The 12,028-nt window shown below is 48.8% G+C and overlaps 1 protein-coding gene across 2 annotated transcripts in view; it reads right to left on the minus strand.

Moving 5' to 3' along the window:
- Window positions 1-9,803, minus strand: part of LOC137314018 (NACHT, LRR and PYD domains-containing protein 12-like) — a 46,833-nt gene extending 37,030 nt beyond the window's left edge. For both annotated transcript variants that reach the window (XM_067979708.1, XM_067979710.1), the window contains exons 1-2: window positions 9,535-9,803; window positions 471-702 (exon numbers count right to left, since the gene is read on the minus strand). The gene's annotated coding sequence lies outside the window, so the exon portion shown is untranslated. The remainder of the gene's footprint in view (window positions 1-470; window positions 703-9,534) is intronic.
- Between the last annotated feature and the right edge of the window lie 2,225 nt (window positions 9,804-12,028).

The raw sequence follows: 12,028 nt of genomic DNA on the forward strand, positions 1-12,028 counted from the left end.
TATCACCAGTTTATATTTAAATGATAATAATTTAATTCAACTGCAAGTGTGAAGTCCGGAAATAAATTTACCAATGAGAAATAATATTAAGCAAAACACAGTATCTAGTTCAGAATTGTAAGATGGTTGATTTTGATGGATATGAAATATATTTGAATTCAGTAACACTGTCTGGCATTACATTAATACACAGTATAATATCGATATTATGGAGGCAAGAAAGGTGGGTTCTTTCCAAGTTGGTGCTGGGGGCGGGGAGACACTGTAAACCTGATGGGCTCTGCCTCAGACTGGAGTCACCTCTTCGATCAAACCCCTTTTCTCTAAAACACACGCAAGATTCATTTGTGACTGTGTGTTTTGAGACAGAAACTGATCTCACTTCACATTTCATTGCACGGCCTCATGCTGGATAATTGTACTCGGTGATCAGACTCTCCCAGTCTCATTCTCACCATTTCCCTCCTTACCTTGTAACCTTTGTGGACTGTCTACAGGACCAGTGTTTATCTGAGCAAATGGGACTTTCTCTTCCCTTTCTCCCCAGTCGATCTATGGAAGCTCTTTGAATCGGAAGGGTTCTCTCCAGTTGCTGCTCTCACAATCCTGTGCTGATTCACCTGCTGTTGTTCCTCAGTCGACAATCCCTGTTTACTTCCAGCTGTGGACTTTTCTCAATCACTCCGTCATTCACCGGGAGATCTAATGATGGCAGGATAGAAAATGAGACCAATGTTGACGGTGTGAAGGAGAATCTAATCTGCACTTTCCCTCGCTGCAGAAATTTATGCCGCTCATAGAGTCCGCCCCATCCATTGGTTCAAAACAAGTGATTGATAACCCCACCCGCCAATCAGGGCCTGGTCCCACACACAGCCCCACGCCCGCTTGTTATGAACCAATAGAATAGAACCTCCCTTCCGATCAGCACTGTGGGAGAACCTTCACCACACAGACTGCAGCGGTTGAAGAAGGCGGCTCACCACCACCTTCTCAAGGGCAATTAGGGCTGGGCAATAAATGCCGGCCTCGCTAGCGATGCCCACATCCCATGAATGAATAAAAAAATAATAGAAGGGGCGGAAGTCACTCGCCTATGCGAATCTCTATCGGAGTTTTTTGAGGATGTCACGAGCAGGGTCGATAAAGGGAAACTAGCGGATGTTGCTTATTTCGATTTTCAAAAGGCAGTCAATAAATTGCCACACAATAGTTTGTTACACAAGAGAAGGGCTCATTGGGTTGGGCTAATATTGAGGATTGAGAATTGGTTCACGAACAGAAAACAGAGAGTCGGGATAAACGAGTCATTTTCAGGTTGGCAGGCTATAACAGTGGAGTGCCACAAGGATCAGTGCTTGGGCCTCAGCTATTTACAATCTATATTAATGACTTAGATGAAGGCACCGAGTGCTGTGTATCCAAGTTTGCTGACGATACAAAGCTAGGTGGGAAAGTAAGCAATGAGGATGACACAAAGAGTCTGCAAAGGGATATAGACAGCTTCAGTGAGTGGGCAAAAATATGGCAGATAGAGTATAATGTGGGGAAATGTGAGGTTATTCACTTTTGTCCGAAGCAAAGAAAAACAGAATATTTTTTAAATGGTGAGAAACTGTTACATTTTAGCGTTCAGAGGTGTCCTCGTACAAGAAACAAAGAAAGTTAACATGCAGGTACAGCAAACAATCATGAAGGCAAATAGCATTTTGGCCTTTATTGCAAGGGGTTGGAGTTCAAGAGTAAGGAATTCTTCCGAGAATTGTATCGGGCTTTGGTGAGACCTCACCTGGAGTACTGTGTACACTTTTGGTCTCTTTATCTATGGAAGGATATACTTGTCTTACAGGCAGTGCAAGATGGGTTCACTGGATTGATTCCTGGGATGAGAGGGTTGTCCTATGAGGAGAGATTGAGTAGAATGGGCCGATACTCTCTGGAGTTTAGAAGAATGAGAGGTGATATTATTGAATCATATAAGATTCTGAGGGGTTTTGACAGGGTCGATGCTGAGAGGTTGTTTCCCCTGGCTGGAGAGTCTAGAACAAGGGGGCATAGTCTCAGGATACGGGGTCGGACTTTTAGGAATAAGATGAGGAGAAATTTCTTCATTCAGAGGGTTGTGAACCTTTGGATTTCTTTTTCCCCAGTGGGCTGTGATGGTCAGTCGTTGAGTATATTCAAGATTGAGGTTGAGAGAATTTTGGACTGTAATTGACTCAAGGGATATGGGGATCAGACGGGAAAGTGGAGTTGAGGTCGATGATCAGCCATTGAATGGCGGAGCAGGATCGAGGGGCCGTATGGCCCAGCCCTGCTCCTATTTCTTATGTTCTAATGAGGTGACCCAGGGGATGGACCGGGCTGTGAGACCAGGCAGTGAGACCGGGCGGGGAGTGCGGTAGTGCAGCTCCTCACTGACTGAGGCCCGGGGTTCAAGGAGGGGGAGATTTATCTGAGCCACAAGCACATTCCCCGGAGCTGCCACACGTTCCCGGGCCCAGAGAGAGGAGCAACACAGTCACTCACATGGCCCTCCGTGCACCCTCATTCACGTGCCTCTCCCTCCACAGTCACCCACATCCCTATCCCTCCACCGTCTCTCACATCCCCCACCCTCACCCTCACCCACATCCCCATCCGTCCACCCTCTTTCAGATCCCCTCCCTCCGCTCTCACTCACCTCACCCTCCCACAACACTCATTCACATCCCACTACTTCCACTCTCACTCACATCCATTTCCGTCCAGCCTCACGCATATGCCCCTCACTCCACTCTCACTCACATCACCCTCCTTCAAAACTCACTCATATCCCGATCCCTCCATCCTCTTTCACACCCCCTCGCTCCACTCTCACTCAGATAACCCTCAACCCACTTTCATTCACATCCACTTCCGTCCAGCCTCACTCACATAACCCTCCCTCCACCCTCACACACACCCCACTCCCTCCATCCTCACACACATCCCACTCCCTCCTCCCTGACTCATAACACCCTCCCTCCACTCTCACTCACACATCCCCCTCCCTCCACCATCACACACAATCCCCTCCCTCCACTCTCACTAACACATCCGCCTCCCTGCATCCTCACTCACAACCCCCTCCCTCCACCATCATACACAAACTCCTCCATCCACACTCACTCACATCGTTCCTATCAACCTCATTCACATTCACCTCCTTCCCTTCTCACTCACATTCGCCTCCCTCTACCCTCACTCATATTCCCCTCCCTCCACACTCAATCATATATCCTCCTGTCTCTACCCTCACTCACATTCCCTTCCCTCCCTTCTCACTCACATCACCGTTAGTGCACCCTCATTCACGTCCCCCTCCCTCCACCCTGACTCACATAACCCCCTCTCTTCACCCACACTCACACATTTCCCCCCCTACGCCACCCCCCACACACAATCCCCCCTAAGCCACCACCCACACACAACCCCCTTCCACAACACTCACTCACATATCTACCTCCCTACACCCTCATTCCATCTCCCTGCCTCCACCCTCATTCAAATCCCACTCCCACCACCCTCACTCACACAACCTCTTCGCTCCACGCTCACTCAGACATCCCCCTCATTCCACGCTGACTCACACATTCCCCTCCCTTCACCGTAACTCACACAGCCCACCCTCACCCACATCCCCCTCCCTCTACCCTCACACATACTTCCCCGTCCCTCCTCCATCAATCACATATTCACCTCCCTCTACCCTCAATCACGTCATCCTCTCTCCAGCCTCACTCACACATCCCCTACTTTCAAACTCACTCACATCCCCTCAGAGTCATTCACATTCCACTCCTGCCACACTCATTGACACATCCCTCTCCTTCCATCCTCACTCACACACCCCCCTCACTCGACCCTCACTCACACATCAAGCTCCTTCCACCCTAATTCACACATCCCACACCCTCCACGCTCATTCACATTCTCTGCCCTCCTCCCTAACTACCACACCCTGCCCTAACTCACATCTCCTCCGTCCGCCTGCACACATACTTCACCCTCCTTCCACCATTATTCACATCCCCTTCCCTCCAACCTCACTCCCATTGACCTACCACCAACCTCACTCACATCCCCCTCCATCCACCCTCACTGACACATCCCCATCCACCCTCACTCATACATCCCATCCCTCCACCCTCATACAAACATCCCACTAACTCACCATCACACACACACCATTCCTCCAACCTTATTCACTCATTCCCCGCCCTCCACCTTCACTCACACATCCTCCTTTCTCTACCATCACTCACTCATACCCCTCCCTCCATCCTCACTCACAAATCCACTCCCACCACCCATCCATCCTGAGTCAATCACACATCCACCTCCCTCCAACTTCACTCACATATCCTCTGCCTCCGCCCGCACTCACATCCCTTCACCTCACCCTCACTCACACACAGCCCACCCTCCACCATCAATCACACATCCACCTCCAGCCACTGTCACCCACACATCCCCCTCCCTCCAGAGTAACTCACACCCCTCCCCCTCCTGCCTCACTCACACATCCCACTCTCTCTACCCTCACTCACACATATCAAGCTCCACCCAAACTAACTCACATGCCTCCCTCCAGCCTCTCTCACACATCCCCCTCCATTCTCCTTCACTCGCATAGCCTCCTCCCTTAACACTCACTCACGTCACCCATCCTCAATCGTCACTCATGCATCCCGCTCCCAAAACCCACATTCACACAACCCACTCCCTCGCCCTCACGCACAACCCCTTCCCTCCACGCTCACTCACATCCCCCTCCATCCACCCTCACTCACATCCCTCTACATCCACCTTCACGCACACACGATCCCTCCAAACTCACTCACACATCCCACGTCCTCCACCCTCACTCACACCTCCCGCTCCCTCCACCAACAATCACACATACCCCTCCCTCCATCCTCACTCACACATCACACTCCCTCCACCCTCACACACATCACCCTCCCTCCACCCTCACACACATCCCACTCCAAAAACCATCATTCACATCGGCATCCCAACCACCGTCACTCACCTCCCTCTCCCTCCAACATCACTCACATCCCCCTCCCTCCAAACTCACTCGCATCCCCCTCCATCCACCGTCACTCAAAACCCACACCCTCCAACCTCACTTCCATCGCCCTACCTCTACACTCACTCACATCACCCTCCCTCCACTTTCACTCACACATCACCCTCACTCCACTTTCAATCAAACATTCCCCTCACACCATCCTCACTCACACATCCAGCTCGCTCCACCGTCACTCACACATCACCCTGCCTCCACTGTCACTCACATCCTCCTCCCTTCACCCTCTAACAATCATACCCCACACTCCACCCTCACTTACACATCTCCACACTCCGCCATCATTAAAACATCCTCCTCTCACCACACTCACTCACATCCCCTCCCTCCAAACTCACTCACAACCCCTTCCATCCAGCCTCACTCACATCCACCCTTCTACCCTCACTCACACACCCTCCCACCACCTTCACTCATACATCCGCCTCGCTCCACCGTCACTCACACATTTCCCTCCCTCCAACCTCACCCACAACCCCTTCCTCCAGCCTCACACACATCCCTATCCCTCCAGCCTCACACACATCCCTCTACATCCGCAGTAACATGCCCTCCCACCACCCTGACTCACACATACCTCTAGCTCCACCGTCACTAACACAACCAACTCCCTCCACCCTCACTCACATCCCCCTCCCTCCAGCCTCACTCACACAACCCCTCCCTCCTACGTCACTCACACAGACTCCTCCCTCCGCCCTCACTCACGTCACCCACCCTCACTCACACATCTCCCACCCTCAAACGTCAATCACACCCTCCCCCATCATCGTTAACAACGAAACACATCACACTCACTCAGACTCCTTCCCTCCACCCTCACGCACATCACCCTCCCCCGTCCCCATTAACACCCTCACACACCAAGCTCACTCACACTTCTTCCCTCCACCCTCATTCACATTCGTTTCCCTCCACCTTCACTCACACACCATCCATCCAACCTCATTCACATATCCCACGCCTTCCACCCTTACTCACACCTCCCTCTCCCTCCACCTAAAATCACACATTCCCCTCCCTCCATCCGCACTCACATATCACCCTCCCCGCACTCCCACTCACATCGCACACCCCTACATCCGCACTCACATCCCACAACCCCACCCTCACTGACACATCCCCTCCCTCCGCTCTCACTCACACGTCCCACTCCCACAACCATCATTCACATCAATATCCCAACACCGTCACTCACATCCCCCTCCCTTCAACATCATTCACATCCCCCTCCATCCACCCTCACTCACACACCATCCCTCCATCCTCACTCACATCTACCACGACCTCCACGCTCACTCACAGCTCCCATTCCCTCCACCCTCACACACACATCCTCCTCCCACCACCCTCACTCACATTCTCCACCCGCCACCCTCACACACATCTCCCAACATCCACCCTCACTCTCACATTCCATTTCGTCCACCCTCATTCACATCCCTCAAACTCCACCTGCACTCAGACCCCCTCCCTCCACCTTCACTCACACATCACCCTCAAGTCACTTTCACTAAAGCATTCCCCTCCCGCTACACTCATTCTAAAATCCTGATCTCTCCACACTCAATCACACATTACCCTCAACGCACCGCCACTCACACATCACCCTCCATCCAAACTCATTCATGCCCCCCCACCCTCACTCACTCTTCCCCTCCCCAAGCCCTCACTCACACATTCCCCTCCCTCCACCCTCACTCACACATCCCCCTCCCTCCACCCTCACAAACATCCCCCTCCTGCCATCCTCACTCACATCGCCACATCACTCCACCCTAACTCAAACATATTCCCCTTCCTTCACACTCACTCAGCACACCCTCCTCCACCCTCACTCACTCATCCCCCTCCCACCGCCCTCACTCACACATCCCCCTCCCTCAATCCTCACTCATATAGGCCCTCCCTCCACCTTCACTCGCAAATACCTCTTACTCCACCCTCACTCAAACATCCTCTCACTCCACCCTCACTCCCATCGCCCTCCCTCCACCCTCACTCACATCCCCAACCCCCAACCTAAATCACTCATCCCCCTCCCTTCATCCTCATTCACACATTCCCCTGCCTCCACCTTCTCTCATACACCCCCCTCCTTCCACCGTCACTCACACATCCTCCACCCTCTACCCTCACTCACATATCCCACTCCCTCTACCATCATTCACATCCTGCTCCCACCACAGTCACTTACACCCCACTCCCTTCATCATCACTCACATCCTCCGCCCTCCACTCTCACTCACACTTCTCTCTCTGGGCCCGTCCCCGTTCAATCATGGCCTTCAAAAGGGAATTGGATAAATACTTGAAGGGAAAAAAATTGCAGGGCTACGGGGATAGGGCAGGGGAGTGGGACGAGCTGGATTGCTCTTGCAGAGAGTCGGCGCGGAGTCGACGGGCCGAATGGCCTCCCTCTGTATTGTAACCATTCTATGATTATATGACTTAGATGAAGGGACCGAGTGTAATGTCTCCAAGTTTGCTGACGATAAAAAGTAGGTGGGAAAGTTAGCTTTGAGCAGATCACAAAGAGTCTGCAAAGGGATAGAGACAGGTTAAGTGAGTGGGTAAGAAGTTGGCAGGTGGAGTATAATGTGGGGAAATGTGAGGTTATTCACTTTGGTAGGAAGAATAGAAAAACAGGATATTTTTTAAATGGTAAGAAGCTGTTGAATGTTGGTTTTCAGAGAGATTCGGGTGTCCTCGTTTCATGGTCTGAATATATCAATAGGAGTTTACACTGAATGTTTCATGGTCTGAATATATCGATAGGAGTTTACATTGAATGTTTCATGATCTGAATATATCGATAGGAGTTTACACTGAATGTTTCATGGTCTGAATATATCGATAGGAGTTTACATTGAATGTTTCATGATCTGAATATATCGATAGGAGCTCACACTGAATGTTTCATGGTCTGAATATATCGATAGGAGTTCACACTGAATGTTTCATGGTCTGAATATATAGATAGGAGTTTACATTGAATGTTTCATGGTCTGAATATATAGATAGGAGTTTACACTGAATGTTTCATGGTCTGAATATATAGATAGGAGTTTACACTGAATGTTTGATGTTCTGAATATATCGATAGGAGTTTACACTGAATGTTTCATGGTCTGAATATATCGATAGGAGTTTACACTGAATGTTTCATGGTCTGAATATATAGATAGGAGTTTACATTGAATGTTTCATGGTCTGAATATATAGATAGGAGTTTACATTGAATGTTTCATGATCTGAATATATCGATAGGAGTTTACACTGAACGTTTCATGGTCTTTCGGATATAAATTGGAACCAACGCCTCTTGCACTGAGATCTGACAGATTGTTACCCTGGCAATAGAGGAAATCACTCAACGAAAATAACTGAAACGGAAATAACAAAAACTACCGTCGTGTTTGGAGTTTAGTTAAGATGAACATTAATCCTAAACATTCAGACACTTTTTCTAACCATAAAGCTGCCATTCCAATAACGATTTTTTTTACACCACGAGACCTGATACTGGGAATTTACTGAATGTACCGTCAGTTCGAGCTCCACAGAACATTAAGCAGCACCGTATCTACAGAAGGATCAAACAGTCACATTATTAAAAACAGACCCCATCTGCTCTGAAAATCTGATTGTCTTAAACCATCTAAACCTGTAACTGTTAGCAGTGACCATTTAAATTACTGCCACAATACTGAATTCGATTGCAAAACATCTGATCGTCATATTCTTTATACATCTGGAATGCTACAAAGTTTGGATGAACAACATTTCTGGAAACTCCAGTTAGTGTTTAAAAGGCTGAAAGACAGTGTTTATATTTTCTGCTGAAAGCATTATCAGAATACGATTTACGTAATATTTTATCACCAGTTTATATTTAAATGATAATCATTTAATTCAACTCCAATTCTAAAATCCAGAAATAGATTTACTGATGGGAAATAACATTAAGTTAAACCCAGCTTCCAGTTCAGAATTGTAAGATGATTGATTTTGATAGTTGGATCTGAAATATATTTGAATTCGGTAACACTGTCTGGCACTACCTTAACACACAGTGTAATATCGATATTATCTGGGCTATAAAGGTGGGTTACTTCCGAGTTGGTGTTGGGGGCGGGGAGACACTGTATATCTGCTGGGATCTGCCTCAGACTGGAGTCACCACTTAGATCAAACCCCTTCACTCGAAAACTCAAACAAGATTCATGTGTGACTGTGTGTTTTGAGACAGGAACTGATCTCACTTCACATTTCATTGCACGGCCTCATGCTGGATAATTGTACGTGGTGATCAGACTCTCCCAATCTCATTCTCACCACTTCCCCCCTTACCTTGTAACTTTTGTGGACTGTCTACAGGACCAGTGTTTATCTGAGGAAATGGGACTTTCTCTTACCTTTCTCCCCAGTCGATCTATGGAAGCTCTTTGAATCGGAAGGGTTCTCTCCAGTTGCTGCTCTCACAATCCTGTGCTGATTCACCTGCTGTTGTTCCTCAGCCGACAATCCCTGTTTACTTCCAGCTGTGAACTTTTCTCAATCACTCCGTCATTCACCGGGAGATCTAATTATGCCAGGGCAGAAAATGAGACCAATGTTGACGGTATGGAGGAGAATCTAATCGACACTTTCACTCGCTGCAGAAATTAATGCCGCTCACTGAGTACGCCCCTTCTCTTGGTTCAAAACAAATGATTGATACCCCACCCGCCAATCAGGGCCTGGTCCCACACACAGCCCCACTCCCGCTTGTTATGAACCAATTGAATAGAACTTCCCTTCCTCACAGCACTGTGGGAGAACCTTCACCTCACGGACTGCAGCGGATCAAGAAGGCGGCTCACCACCACCTTCTCAAGGGCAATTAGGAATGGGCAATAAATGCCGGCCTCGCCAGCGACGCCCACATCGCATGAACGAATAAAAAAATAATAGAAAGGGCGGAAGTCACTCGCCTATGAGAACCTCTATTGGAGTTTTTTAAGGATGCAACGAGCAGGGTAGATAAAGGGGAACCCGTAGATGTTGCATATATAAATTTTCAAAAGGCATTCAATAAATTGCCACATAAATGTTTGTTACGCAAGATAGGGGCTCATTGGGTTGGGGGTAATATTGAAGATAGAGGAATGGTAAACGGGCAGAATATGGAGAGTCGGGATAAACGCGTCATTTTCAGGTTAGCAGGCTCTAACTAGTGGAGTGCCACAAAGATGAGTGCTGGGGCCTCAGCTATTTACATTATATATTAATGACTCAGATGAAGGTACCGAGTGTTATGTATCCAATTTTGCTGACGATACAAAGCTAGGTGGGAAAGTAAGCTATGAGGAGGACGTAAGAAATCTGCAAAGGGATATAGACAGGTTCAGTGAGTGGGCAAGACGATGGCAAATGGAGTATAATGTGGGGAAATGTGAGGTTATTCACTATTGTGGGAAGAATAGAAAAACAGAATATTTTTAAATGGTGAGAAACTATTACATTTTGGTGTTCAGGGAGATCTGGGTGTCCTCGTAGAAGAAACACAGAAAGTTAACATGCAGGTACAGCAAACAATTATGAAGGCAAATGGCATGTTGGCCTTTATTGCATGGGGGTTGGAGTATAAAAGCAAAGAAGTTTTCCGACAATTGTACTGGACTTTGGTGAGACCTCACCTGGAGTAATGTGCACAGTTTTGGTCTCCTTATCTCAGAAAGGGTGGACTTGCCTTACAGGCGGTGCAACAAAGGTTCACGAGATTGATTCCTCAGATGAAGGCGTTGTCCTGTGAGGAGATATTAAGTAGAATGGGCCTATACGCACTGGAGTTGAGAAGAATGAGAGCTTAGAAGATTGAGAGCAATACGATTCTGAGGGACTTGACAGGGTAGATGCTGAGAGGTTGTTTCCCCTGGCTGGATTGCCTCGAACAAGGAGGCATAGTCTCAGGATATGGCGTCGGACATTTTAGTTAAGGACTGAGATGAGGAGAAATTTCCTCACTCTGAGGTTTGTGAATCTGTGGAATTCTCTTCCCTAGAGGGCGGTGGGTGTTGAACCGTTGAATATATTCAAGGCTGAGATCGATAGATTTTTAGACTCTTAGGCAATCAAGGGAAATGGGGATCGGTAAGGAAAGTGAATTTGAGGTCGAAAATCAGCCAGGATCTTCTTGAATTTCGGAGCTGACTGGAGTGGGCGTATGGCCTACTCCAATTCTTATGTTGTTATGAGGCGACCCAGGGAATGGACTTGGTGGATTGAGATGATGGTGGTGGATGGGGACAGGTTGATCTTCTCCAGGGGGAGGATGGCGGTGGATTGAGATGATGGCGGTGGATGGGGACCGGTTGATAGTCTCCAGTCCCTTGGACTCTCCAATCAGTCAGGTCGCGACCCCGCCGGATTGCTGACATCAAACAAGCATCTGGGCCCGCGCTGAGTTGGTGAAACGGCCGAAAGGGTTTAAAAATCTGGAGGCACGTGACCCTTTCTGCAGTCGGTCAATCAAGTGCGGTGTCTGTGGGGTAGGCGTTCATTTGTCCCGAGTAGGCAGAGCGCATATCCCACCACGAATGGGCCCAGGGTGGGGGGGAGTGGGTTGGGGAGGACATGGGGAGGGAATTTTCAATCGGGATTGATGCAATAGGGACCAAAACTATGGGGGGAGAGGGAGAATGACAGAGAGCCCCTTACTTTAATCAGTGATGGTTGCAGGGAGGGGAGAGGGAGAATGAAACAGAGTCCCTTACTTTAATCAGTGATGGGTGGGGGGAGGGGGAGAGTGAGAATGACAGAGAGCCCCTTACTTTAATCAGTGATAGGCGGGGGGAGGGGGAGAGGGAGAATAAGAGAGAGCCCCTTACATTAATGAGTGATGGGTGGAGGGAGGGGAGAGGGAGAATG

The sequence above is a fragment of the Heptranchias perlo genome, unplaced genomic scaffold, assembly GCF_035084215.1.
Source record: "Heptranchias perlo isolate sHepPer1 unplaced genomic scaffold, sHepPer1.hap1 HAP1_SCAFFOLD_50, whole genome shotgun sequence".
Taxonomy (NCBI): Eukaryota; Metazoa; Chordata; class Chondrichthyes; order Hexanchiformes; family Hexanchidae; genus Heptranchias; species Heptranchias perlo.